Source organism: Corvus cornix, chromosome 1 (genome assembly GCF_000738735.6).
Source record: "Corvus cornix cornix isolate S_Up_H32 chromosome 1, ASM73873v5, whole genome shotgun sequence".
Classification (NCBI taxonomy): domain Eukaryota; kingdom Metazoa; phylum Chordata; class Aves; order Passeriformes; family Corvidae; genus Corvus; species Corvus cornix.
Genome location: NC_046332.1, coordinates 40,725,462 through 40,739,555, shown reverse-complemented (window position 1 = coordinate 40,739,555; position 14,094 = coordinate 40,725,462).

Sequence of the window (14,094 nt, the reverse complement as noted above, 5' to 3'; positions counted from 1 at the left end):
CCAATGGGAGATGGAGTAAGTTTCAGTTTCTGCCCTGCTCAATGGGGTGTGAGGAGTGGAGTTGCAACTACTCCATGGCTCAGAGCCTACAGGATTAAATGGCAGAAAGAGCAGGCCCTATAATTCTACAAACTGCAATTCACCTACACAATTCTTCAGCTTTGGTATATCTCTAATTACAATCCTCCACAAACTGAATTATATGTCATTATAGGTCATTATATTTTACCAAGGCAGCAGAATTTTCCATGAGTGACTGTTTTGAACACCTTTGTGTGGGGTGGTTCTGATCACAGTGTCCCACGCAGCCTGGCCATGTGAAATGCAGGAAAATTGGCTATAACAGAGCCAGGAGATAATTTTAGACCTTTGGCTTGGATGCTTGTGCTGGGCCCTAAGAACCCCTTTGCAGTAATGGCAGCCTTTAGAGAGCGACTGAGAACAGCTGTGCTGGGAGCCTCCTCCACTCCCACAGGGGCTCCCACCTTAGGCACAAAGTTAAATGCCTCAAGAAAGGAGGGTGAATATTGCCGTTTTCATTAAGCTTATTAGAAATGACAAAAAGGCCAAATCGTCATGTGCTGATGCCCTAGCAATCTTTTAATGTAGTGCCCTTGCTGTAACAGCAGAGAATGTCATCCCATAAGATTCCTCCCACTGTTTGATGAGAGAAAGGTTAGGAATAGATGAGAACAAATATCCTGAGATAACAAAATCTTTAGGATTTTGCGATGGATTACTCCTCAAATAGTGAAAAGCTACATGGAAATCCTGAAGTTAAATATCTTGAATCTCCATTTTGATGGTAGAAATTAACCCCTTCATGAAAAGCACAACCCAGGATTCACTTCAGCTCCTCAATGTGTGTGTCAGCCACAGGGCTCATCACCCCAGCAGCAACTTAGCTGCTTTTTGAGACACAAGGTGTCTTTACAAAGTATTGAGTGGCTGCTGATGCCACTCATAGTCCCAGGGCTATTAACTTCTCTCAGTAACTCACTCAAGAGCTGGAGTGTTTCAACCACCTTCACTTGCAATGGCTGTGGACAAAGGAGCACACGAACCACTTTTTAATTCTATAGTTTTGTGTTAATACAACTGAATGCAAAAATACATGGATATTTACTGGGGCTTTAGAATGGGGCTTTTGAAACTTTGTGTACAGTGGTGCCACAAGGGAACTTGAGCTAACATCAAATGTGTTAGTGGGAAACTGGAAGGTATGTGTCCATCCTGTCAGGGTCTCTTTGGACCCAGAAAGAATTCAGCTTGGCTCAACTGATGAGTAGGTGATTTTCCTATGGAAAGTCCAAGTGGGATTTGAGATCCTCATTCACATTGGTGTCCTAAATGATCTTGTAATTTATGGGATATTTTTGCTATGCAGTTTCTGTTAAAGGTACTATAGATTATGTTCTATCGTCAAGATGCATTTTCTGGTTGTTCTTCAGCCAGGTTTTTGAAATAGAGCTGTGGAAATGCAGAGGTTTGTTCAGAATATCTTATCTGAGAAGCTGTAACACTTCTTTAGTTTATAGCAGCAATTTTGGTAAATATTCTTGTTTTGAGGAGAGCAAGGCTACAGCAAATATGCAACCAGTATAGGAAAAGCATGCATAGGTAAGAATCAAAAAGAAACACTTCACATCTATTGTTAAAAAAGTGTGTAATACCTTTCCTCACATGGAATTAAGACATTAAATTAATGAGTGCATAAGGAAGAACAAGTACCATTGTAATATATTCACAATTGCTTTGGCAAAACATTTGCATGACTTCCAGTTCCATATGACTTTAAAATATTACAGTTGTCTCATGCTCACAATTGGATTTATCCCTTTGGTTGTTTGCATTGGAACAAGAAAATCCAGACATGTTTCAAAACTGCTGTAAACGTTCAATGGTGTCCAGTGACCTGGCAGATCCTGCAAAGCAGACTTCTGGCTCAGCGCTGAAGAATGGCAGAAATTACAATTGTTTAACTTGATTTTGCTAAAAATCAAGGAAGCATTAATTATTAAATTCTGAATCGTCACCTATTCCTGTCATCATATTATCCTCTTTCAGGCCTGAAGTATTTTTTTTTCTGTGCAACTATTTCCTTAGGCCTTTGCCAGAATGTTTTAATGAAATATTCCTCCCAGAGGCACAAGGTGGGTATTCCCAGCTCCCTCAGCTCAGCTCGCCCTCTCTGGTAGAGTGAGACTTGCCATACTCTCTGTAGAACATAAATGGAATATAAATCACATGTTCTTGGAAGAATGAAACATTTGTGTTTAATCTGAAATTAAGTTTCCCGTAGTTTTTAAATAGTGCTTAAATATTCCCACTTCATTCCAACTTTCTTTTAGCTGTTGTTTTTTTTTGCTTTGTTTTTCTTCTCTTCATTTGGACATGAACTAAAGAGGCATTTTTCATACAGCTGTACATTTTAAGTGACTTGTACATTTTACAGTACACATACCAATGCAGAGGATAGAGACTTCTGTCTCTAATCCTTTCTAAGCATTATATAATACTCTGTTTATAAAATCCAAGTCAAGGAAAATAATCCAGAATTGGGGTATTACATTGCCAGGATAAATTATTACAAATACCTCTGGATATGAAGGTGGAATTCCTGAAATCCTTGGAAATTAAGACACCCACTCTGGGCCACACAAATAGCCCAAGTGGGATTCTGAATTATTTTTCTGGGGTTAGGCATAGCACAGAGTCATTTGTGTTTCCTTTGCTGTAGGAAGCATAATTACAGAAATTTATGCAGATAAAACTTCAAGTGCACTTCATCAAATTTGTTTTGCTGAGGTATGGCTCTAGGAAATCAACCAAAACAAACAGCAAATAGCAATTGATTTACACCAAATTTTTACTAATGCCCTCCTTATTTTTTATATTATAAATCTTCCTTTTTCCATGGTATTCTGCAACGTCATGGTTTGGATAGGAGCACATGCCTGGTTAGTTTGGCTCATAAAATGCACAAAGCAACAGCCTTTCATCTTACTCTACAAAAAGATTGTTTATTATCTAAGTTTTCAAGCAAACAGAGGCTTCCATAGAAGCAGCCTCATACATTTCTCTATTCTTGTTAGTTTTATCTTTCACTGTAGAATTTCCATGATCAACAGTTTGATTTATATCTGTCTCTTGCCGTTCTTTTCCTTTACAGGCAAAAACTATGTTTAAAGGCTCTGTTCACTTCATGTGTATTATGGCCTGCACAGTGGACATCTGTGGGATGTGTTTTAAATTGTCAGATGAAAAAACATTTCATAAAGTATTGGAAAAACAAATTCAAACATAACGAAGCCTCTGTCAGCTTGTGAAGCTTCTCATTTGGGTAAGGTTTGTATAAAAAGAGAATATCGCGTTCTGATTTTCAAAATTGCCACATGATTAATTGAAATGTAAGCGTAGCCTCTTACTCTTCCAAGGCACCATGCAACCAGAAGGATGAGGGATAGGTCTACCAGAGACATTCCCACTTAATCATGGGTAAGTCACAGCACTTTGCTCTTTCTCCATTCTTGGTTATAGACTGTAGATAATCTGGACTTCATAAATACTTGACGTACTTGGTAATATTTCCTTGTAATCCTCTCTTCAAAGTGGATATTGAGTAGAGCACAGATCAAGTCAGATAATTTTTTCAAATTAATTTTCCTTTCTTAAAAAAAAATAATGCTCTTTCGAATTTTTTTTTCATAGGAATAACTGCAATGTTGTACATATAAGTTTTATGACGACTCTACCAGAAATCTTTTCTCCCCCCAAATTCCAAAGACAAGCCAAAATCAGATTTGTATGGATTGCATATTTTGCATCTGAGAATTTATATCATGATCTGCAAGACTCACCTAACCTTGAAGGATGGTTTGCTTGTGTAAAACAACATTAAAGTTAGTAACAAATAAGAAAGAGTAAATTTATGATTATTTTTCCCTCAATAAAAGATTTTCAGAACATCAAAAATGCTCACCCACGTTGCAGAACTATAAACATTCGAAATGTAGCAGGTCTGCAAAAATGCACAGAGCATGAAAGAGTTTCAAGAAATCTGCTGAAAAGTGTTCTGAGGCACTGAATGCTTCATCATTTGGGAAAAAGAGGAACGATAACGAATAGTTAGTTAAATCAGACTTTTGTATAATCTTCTCATCAGAAAGCTGAATTGTTGCATAAAATCAGTGGCAACAAATGTGTTCTTATCACTCAGTGCTTGAATTGATGGAGTTGTGTTGCTGCATCATGCACAAGTCTGTGTGCTGAAAAACTGGGGCTGAGCTGCTGCATCAGCCAAGTAAGGGAGTTCTCTGCTTCTGCTCCTGTAAAGACCCTGCACAGTCCTTCTTGCCAGAGGCTGGTGTGGGGGAGATGGTAAGGAAGCATTAAGGTATATACCATTGAAGACAAATGTGTCCGTCTCTAATTTCCCTTTTAAAAAGTAATTTTACACCCAATAGTGGATATCCAGCCAGGGAAAAATTGCTATTATCTGTCTTTTGTCAGGGTTCACTTCATCCAGCTTCAACTATCTGATTTGTGCAAGTTGCCTAGTGTCAAGAACAGAATCAAAACAGGAGAGGAAAAGAGCTAGGAAAAAGCCCTGGAAGAGAGCAGTTATAACCACTGCGTGCCTGATGGATGGTCCTAGGACTTCCAAAGGAGAAAGCAGAAATACTTTAATGAAATTTTAATATGCACTATTGAAAGGTTCTTTCTTAGCAAGATGAACATATAAAATTCCTTAATAAAACATAAACAAATATACAGTGTCCTATTAAGCACCAAGGAGCTGGTAGTGGGTAGTTAAGTCTGCGAATGTCCATGTGCTTGTATGCATGGACACTCATATAAACAGACAAAGCTCAGAGGTTCTCTTCAGTCTCTTCACATTCAGAATGGAGAAATCTCTGAAGTACCCTGTGTTTGAAGATCTGTTTTCAGTGCTGCTAAGCCTAGAGAGCACCCACTGCGCTGCATTCAAATTGCCTTCTGCCTGACACAAGGACATTGCTGTACAGGAGAACTTTCTCAACATGCTTGTTGCTTAAAAAAAGGCAATGATCTAGAAATACTTTAGAGATGGCAATGTTGTATGTGTACTTGGAATAGGAGAGTCCTTCTCAAGAAAACCATCACATCTAGTGAGCAAAGGCATTATGGACTTGAGAAACTGTAATGACATCAGGTCTCTGCTCTTGAGTTTGAATTTATTTTAATGTTACTGCCATTTTGAAGACTACCAAAGGATAAAAAATGTGTCATTCAGACTAAGGTGGTCACCTCTCATGAATGGGGTATTGCTGTAGATTTTACTGAAAAACCCCTTACACTAAGATTTTGGACAGATATTTACTTTACAAGTCCTACTGCACATGGTTTTCTGCAAAGTGCTCATCGCTTTATCTGTTCTAGAAGAGACTCCTACACTCTTCTGAAAAAATCAGGATGAGGGAGAAGGATTTGTGCAGACCTTGCATCATTACTTCAAGAATACAGGACATTCGCAATCTGCAGCTTCCTAGTTTACTGACTAAAAGTCAATTGTCACACATATTTGCTTTTCTTTCAGGAGATGATATAACGCTTCTTGAGAAAATGCTTTGCTCCTATTATGACTGTTATTCTGACCTATATGTTATCAATTTTCATATTGGTCTGATATTATTTAATCTTTATATTTGGTTTCATATTTTTCAAATCCTGTTCATATACACTCACACCTTTTGACTGCATAGATAAGATGGGTTGACATTTTGATAGATCACTATATTTTTATTATTTCTTTTCTATCCTTTATCTTCAGAAATCAGTTTATTTCGTCTGCAGAATCTGTGAGATTCTGATAATGTGCTGGTGTGTGGTGGGCTCACTCTGGCCACAGCTAAACCCCACTTAGCCACTCACTGACTCTTCACCTTTAACTGGAGAAGAGAGAGAATAGGAAGAGCAAAAGCAAGAAAACTCATGGGTCAAGATAATGACCGTTTAATAAGTGATGGAGATGCGAAAAACACAAACACCTGAGTGATGCAGGCATCAAGATGGCCAGTAGCAGAGCAATGACCAGTACACATAACTGTTTTATTTTTGAAATAAAACATCTAGAGCATACACTGTGAGCTATTTCACCACCATCACCAACATATGTGAGTGAAACAAAAAGTAGTAGTGCCTGCACTGTTACACCTCAAAAAAAATTACTTTGTATCCAAAAGATTGAAGTTAACCGCTGGTTTATTCTTTCAGCAGCTAGACATTAGCTAATTTATTTATTTTAAAGATGGATGTTGGGAATCAGGATTGTTCAGTTGATGTGAGAATCTAGTCCACATTGAAATTGCTTACTCTCCTGCTTGGGATGGACTGAAGAGAAAATCAAATTTCTAGACTGGAGATTTGAATGGATTTCGAGTCAACCTCTGTACAGGCATCTGAAACAGGACACATAAATTTCAGTGACATCTGTGTTCTGAACAACAAATCTCTTAGACATGCTCAGCAGCACATCTGCACATGTAGACCTCTAAAATCTATTACCTTCTATTACTTGTAAGAGGCTGATCTAGGACTTTTAAAACCATTTCAGCGCCCTCAAAATTCCATCCAATGGTGCTGACTGCTGCTCATTGTTCTGCATTTGAACATAATTCAGCTTCAGAAAAACCAGCTGAATCCCAGGCTGCAGCCAAAGTAGCGTGGGTGAGGGGATTCTGCCCCTCTGCTCTGCTCTGGTGAGACCCCACCTGCAGTGCTGCATCCAGCTCTGGGGCCCCAGCACAGAAAGGACATGGAGAGAGTCCAGATGAGGGCCACAAAAATGATCAGAGGGGTGGAATCCCTCTGTTATGATGAAAGGCTGAGAGAGTTGGGGTTGTTCATCTTGGAGAGAACGTTCTGTGGAGGTCTTAAACTGTTCTATGATTTTTGTTCCTCTCAGGGTGAAGTTAGCAGTAGCAACACTTCATAATCAAAAAGATAAATCTGAGAGTCCATGTACAACAGCCTTTAGAAAGATAAGATTTTAGAATTCTAATTACACAGTATTATTGTGAATTGCTATGGGATTTTATAAACCTTACAATTTCAAACAGCCCAACAGGAAAAGTTATCTTTTCTCTAAATCAGATGTTTGGTTGGTGCAAATCACACACAGAGTATCAGATGAGCCATGTTTCTGTTTTACAAAAGCTGTCTACTGAATACACTGATGCCTATTTGAGAGAAAATTTTGAGAGTATTAGTCTGTCTCATGTGTTTCTGCTATTTATTCCTAGGTGGGAAACCAGAAGAGGAACAAATGAAACATTGTGTTGAGATAAATTTTCCAAAGGTTTTTCCTCCATCTCTGGGTTGAGATGGAGGGAAAGTAGTAGCTCTGCTTTTCTGAGCTTTTTTACAGTGATTCTGTGAGAGGAGCAAGAATGAGGAATTGTTTCTAGGCTCTCTGTAGATTAAAAACTTCAAAATACCCAGAGCCCTGGATTTGTGGTGCACCTGGATGTCCCCACAAGTGTATGTAGAGGTCAAAATGAAGCAAAGAGCAAAATGTTGGCTTGTTATTCCTTCTTTCTTTTAGATCTTCTACATACAGGGGGTGCCTGCTGCACAATGATCTGAACGTGGAATGAAGCAGAATAGGAACCGCAGAATCAAATTCAATATTTCATAATTTTACTTGGATCAATTCTGACAAATACGGGTCTAATATGCTTGGAGTGTCATTTCCCAAAGCTAAATTTGTGCTATTCTTCAACACTAAGAAGATGAAAGAGATGCTGATGAGTTAATTGGTAAATGAGTTAATTTTGAATGGTTTTGGCCTGATTATTTAGTTTTGTTTTAAGAGCATTTTCTTTAGTTGGAAAACACACAGAAATGAATTGCTAACCATAGTAGGTCTCCTGAATTTAGCTGTGCTAATTTTAAGCAAGTAGTTTGATTCAGATACTTTAATTTCTTGCCTAAAGAAGGACTTAAATATACACATATGGACCGGACTGCACTGCACCATCAACGTGCTTGTGTGTAACAGCCCAAATGGCTTTGAAGGGGTAATTCAGTACCATTTTCAAGGAGCATCACAACCTCCTTTGGTCATCTACCTGCCCCGGCATGGGCTCCTCCACAGGCTGCAGTTCTGTTCTTCATTCTACTTCTCATCTGTATTGAAATACAGCAATTCAAAAATCTTCTGTGTCTTCATTTACCCATAATTCACTCTTGTCTCCCAAAGTTGCTTCAAAAATTCATTAATTAATTGAGGTTCATGTAAAATTCAAAGTCCTTAGCTGAAGTAATGTATAAGTGCTGACATGATAGGAAAAAAAAACATGTTGAACCCTACAGAAACTGTGGAGGGAGTTCAGTGGTAGTGCATTTTATCAGATATCAAACTAACAAGTGTAGGACTGTGGCTAGTTTTATTATTTATATTGTCTGAGAATGAGACTGTAAAGTATAAAAACATGGATATAAAATCAAGTGAGCAATTGTGTATGATAAAAGTTAAACATAGCAGCACACTAGATTTGATTTTTTTTTACAAGAAATCCCTGAAATGCTAATTCCCCCAAATTAATTATTTAACACAGATGGTTGAATTATTCAGGTTTAAAAATACAAAGTCATGCACAATAAAACTTATTGTAAGTTACGCAGGAGGTACTAAATCCTCTGGAACAAGCTCTAAGATCTTTGATCAGCCTTTGTTCAGCCCAGACTCTCATAGGAAACTTCCAGTGGAAATTTGTTGAGTGAGGGTCACACTGGAGCAGTCTGTGAGGATTTTGCAGTAGATGAAGATGGTTCAGGTGAAAATCAACATCTTCTGTTTAGGGCTTGATGAGAGAGGAGAAAAAAGTTTTAAAACTCCTCATATCTAAAGATTTGGATGGGAAATGAAAGTTTGGCCAGGCCGTTCTTCTAATAGCCTAATGGTAATTAAGAATTAAGGGTTTAACATGACAGCTTTAATGTGCATATATAAACTGTGATGCAGCACTCAGTGTGAAAAAAACACTGGAACAGACTCATAAAGAAGGAATGCATAATAACTGCATAATACTGTGTGATACCTTCAGAAACAGATTGCATAGTAGTGACTTACTGCTAATGGATAATTACTCAAGGACTTAGATTGCCTTATTTAAATTCAATGTATCATGGACTGTTGAATGGGTTCTGTCTCTACTGTACACCAGCGGTAACATTTAATAGCCTAGTAAAAACATATTACATCTAAAACTGCAGCATGAAATGTAAGCAAAGAGCAGCAGGAGATGAGGAAAAGAACAGTGACTGCAATGGCAGTAGGATCATGTTTAAAATACAGAAAAAACAAATCAGGGAAAGGTGACTTCATGAAACACCTTGCTGAAGTATATATGTACTGCAGTGGAGTAATGGGATCACAGCAACTCCACTAGGTTTAGAATCACAGAATGGTTAAGTTTGGAAAAGACCTTTGAGATCAAGTCAAACCGCCAACTCAGCACCACCACTGTGTTCACCATTAAACCAGGTCCTCTCGTGGCCTAGGCTGGTAGGCTGGTGTAGGCTGTGCAGCCTCCCAGCTGTGGCACGAGACCTTTGATGACACCAGCAAGTGTTAATCTAAGAGACTGCTGCACCCTCTGCTCTCCCAGAAAGTAGTTCTAGACTAAGTTATTACAGTTCTGTTTCAATCAGAATGAAAGTCAGTAATGTAGGAAAAAAAAATATACTAGTTTTGTTAAAAGTAGATTTTGGAACCTATGAATTGAGCACTACCCAGTTGTCAGAGATATGTATTACATTGTGTAGTATTGTATTTCCTTCTTGCATCCTGTGCAATGTAGCAATATCTCTGTGTTTGGAAATTTATACTTCTCTCCTTGAGCAGCTGGTACCATCACCAGGACAGTATTGGATGTTGCTTAAAATACAATTTTAAACAAAACTGTATCATTGTGTTTATTACAGATAAACTATATAGATATTCTAAATCTATTATGACTGATTATCAAAAGGCCATGTTTAAGACTTCTCAATTCCACAACTGGTGATTCAGTTCTTGTGATTTTGATGCCTTTTCCTGGTCTTAAAATCAAGAATCAAACATGGTTAGAAGGGAAAAAGGGATTATACCTTGGTGTTTATTTTAAGGATCCTTAGGTGCACACGTCCCGGTGGAATGCGCTGAAATGCACACCGCAATGCACACTGTGGGAACCCAGACTGCCAAGAATATTTCTCTGCCTGCTTTTAAGGGTTTTTACCCCCTGAACAACACTGTTTTAACCTCCAACCTTGGAAAAAATTACCAACGATCAGACAAGAACTAGAAAATACAGTGGTGTGAATTAGGTGATAGACTAATATGTAAGATTGTCACAGGGTGAAAAATATAGAGGTTTTGGGCTTCTCTTTGTAGTAAATAGATAAGAGTAAAAAATATCAAAATGGAGGATTGTTGTTGTTCTCTAAACCTTCTTCTCCTTCTTCTACTACTCCATATTCTGCAGTAAAAGTAGTTTGGAATGATTGGATAGAGAATTCTGCAGTTCCTGCCCGTGTTACTGAATAATTGGTAGGAAAGTGAAAATAATGTACATTTTTAGTAACTATTGGTTAAATTATCTTTAAAAGGCTGTGTAAATCTTGATAATTAGACTTCACTCCTGCTTTCTGTGCTCTATGCACTGGGTCACACTAGTGGCTCTGTTCCTCTGATAAGACTTAATAAACAACTGTCCGGCAGCATTGAAACTCCAGGAAAAGTCTCGGTTTATCTTTGAAACTCCTTGCAAGGACTTTTAGAAAATTCTCTCCCATCAGGAGGGATTTGAGTTATGGCACGGTTCAGTGTCACACACACACAATAGATCTGGTATAACATTATAGGTCGTACTAATTAGCATATCAAAGATTCTCCAATGAGAGGCTCAAATGACCCCCCTCTGCAATGAACCTTCTACTGGATGGTTCTATCTTAGTTTACAGAATGTGTTCTGGAGAGGACCTTGGGGTCTGGGGCACACTGATCTCTAACTGCGAGGCTTCTAAGATGTTTAGTCTCCTATCTTAACAAAATAAGTCTAAGAATGTAGGCTAAAAACCACTAAGAATACAAAAAGCTATAAAAAGGTATAGAAAAGGGGTATAAAAGAAAAGGTAAAAAAATCATCATGGCATCAATTTAAATCTGACAAAAGAGCATCTCAGCTCTTCTCAGTTGCAAGATATGATTTTGAATTAGTATTCTCACTTTGAACACAACACTTCATAACTGAGTGGAATTTAGAGCTAATTTTAACCTACCTGAAAAAAAGAGCTTCTTCTAGAGTCCTGTTGAAAGGGCTTGGAAAGGCCTTTTCATTGCTGCTTCAGTGGGTAAGAAGAGGATACTGGCACAGGGAACTTCCCAGAACTACTGTGTCTAAACTGGGAGTCTACTGCATTTTTTTCCCCTTATAATTGGAACCAATTCCTATTCTTCTTGAAGTCAAAATTAATTTTAACATTAAAGCCTGAGAATTATTTTAAACATTATTCCCAAGAGGCATGTGAAGTGGATTCTTATTTTCACTTCTGTCTTTGCAACTCAGAGTACTAAAAGCTTTTTTCACTGAGAATCCTCATGCAAGTAACATGGTCCAAGAGCTGATAAGTGAAGAAGTCGAGCAGATTCTTTGACTCAAGATTCCAAAGAGCTATTTACAATATGCAACACTTAGAGATGAATAACAGCAGTCTTGTAGTTCAGAAATAGTTCCATGGGAGTCCAAGAATTTATTAAATAAATTTGTTAAGTCACAACAACTTATTTTCTCCAATGAAAAGGAACTTCTGAAGTAAGCTGTTGCCTGAAAAATCCTCTTTAGGATGCTACTGTGGCCTTGGAAGTCTTAGCACTTAGAAATATTAGTGTTTCAGAAAAAAACACAACAAAGAGGACAGAAACCGAGGATTCATTTTTGCAGAGATTTCTTATCTCCAGCCTCACAGCTCACATGTTCCTTTCCACTGGAACAACATACACTCTTAGAAAAAGTATTGTAGCCAAAGTAACTTACCAATATTTATCCACTGTAGGTACCTTAGCACAGAAAATGGATACTAACCATGATTATGGGATTTGAAGAACAATTCCAAAAAACTTTAGTCCTGCAAAGATTATGTATGAAGCTTCAAAAATGTACATGGTGAGTGAACAAGGATGCCCATTGTCCTGGTTACAGCCAGGGCAGGGTTAATTTTGGCAGCAGCCAGGAAGGTCATGGCCAGGACCCAGAGGTCATTTTCCAGGGATGAGGTAAGGGCTCCCTTATGGGTCAGTGTAGGGTGGCAGAGGGAGCGGTCAGGTATTGTCTGGGGGTTTTCATATGAATTTTTTGCCGCCCTCTTGTACCCTCTGTCACTAGTACTGTTGCTGTTACTGTTGGTTTTCTTATCTCATTGCTGTTTCCAGTAAATTGTTCTTGTCTCAGCCTGTGATCTTTGCCTTTTGTGCCTTCAGTTCTCCTCTCTAGCCCACCATAGGTAAGGAGTGGGGTAGGGGGGAGTGAATGAGCAGTGCATGGCTTGGAGTGGTTTCAGTGGGAGCACTAAGTTGTAGAATACCATTCCTAAACCGCAACAGACTTAAAAACACCTGCAGAATTTCAGGATTTACTAGGTATAAAATGCCATGATATAGCAACCCATTAGGTCTTCTGAATTCGGTGACTGGATCTATAACTGATGATTCTTCAAGCATTCATCAAACATTCATGACTCTATAAAATATAACATTGCAAGCACAGATAACGTAATTCATGTAATGATAATTTTTAAAGTAATTTTCAACAATTCCCAGTAAGCAAGACCAAAACAATAAAATGGAATTCCACTGGGCTGGCTCATGGTTCTGGGAGAATTTTTGGTATTATTACTAAGTATTAATGTTACAAAGATGCTCATCTAGCTCATCCATACAGGTGGGATTTGCTTAAAGCTCGTACCAATCCTGCTAATATGCAGAAAACTTGTTTTTGTTGTAGTCCATTGATGACATGATTTCCATGGATTCCAGTGGGATCAGAATTTTATCTCAATAGTTAGTTTTCTGGTGGACTATCTACTGTGGAGGCTGACAGCAATAATTTTATCTTTGTCAGTAATTCAAACAGTTTATACTAATTGTCACTGTTTGGAAAGATGAAAATGTTCCAATGCTTAACCAATGGGGAAAAAAAATCAAGTTTACTTGGCTTCCTGAATCATTTAACTCTGAGGGTGTTTAAAGCATTTCATTCTCATTTTAAGTTTTCAAATGTAATTACTAAAATCAAAATAAAGTAATCATGAAAAAAAAAGGAGATACATTTTGAAGTGACAAAGAATGACTGTTTTTCATTTGGGGATTTAATTTCTTTCCAGGACAAAAAAACCCTGTCAAGTAATAACTGGCAATTTTGTGGACACTGGATCTTCTGAATATTTCAGAGAAAAGTTTTGTGAGAAAAATTTCATCTAATCAGAATATAATTAACATTATGCAGATTAGCTCGTGCATCTTGGATAAGACTCAGCATTTATGTATTTTTAAATTCTTCAATACCCTTTCTTCTTTCTACCTCAATGATCCTGTAGAGACCAGCAAAATATTTTGTTAGTCATATTCTCAAAGATGCCATGTAGAGTTAAAAGTACAGCGGCTCATCTTTTTATATAAATGAGGAGGGTTTCTCTATGAGGAGATTCACCCATGATGTAGTTTGGAGGACTCAGACATGATTAAAAATACATCATACAAGTCTGGATTCATATAGGTGGCATGGACTACAACAGAATGAGTGCAGGACACTTGCATAGTTTTTACTGCAAACATGCTCCCCTTGGAGTAAAATCTCAGTAACACCTAATTCAGTGAAAAACCATCTCAGAATCAAGGTGAACTGCACAGAACAAACTGTGCTCCACAAAACTGATGCGTGTAGTAGATCACTGCTGTAGTTTGCATATAGTTGGGGTACTTTTTGCAGTCTGTTTTCTTCAGCTCTGAGGAATTAGCAGACTGGTGAGAATCTGGGAACTGTGAAGTCTGGGACAATGATGCTTTGCAAC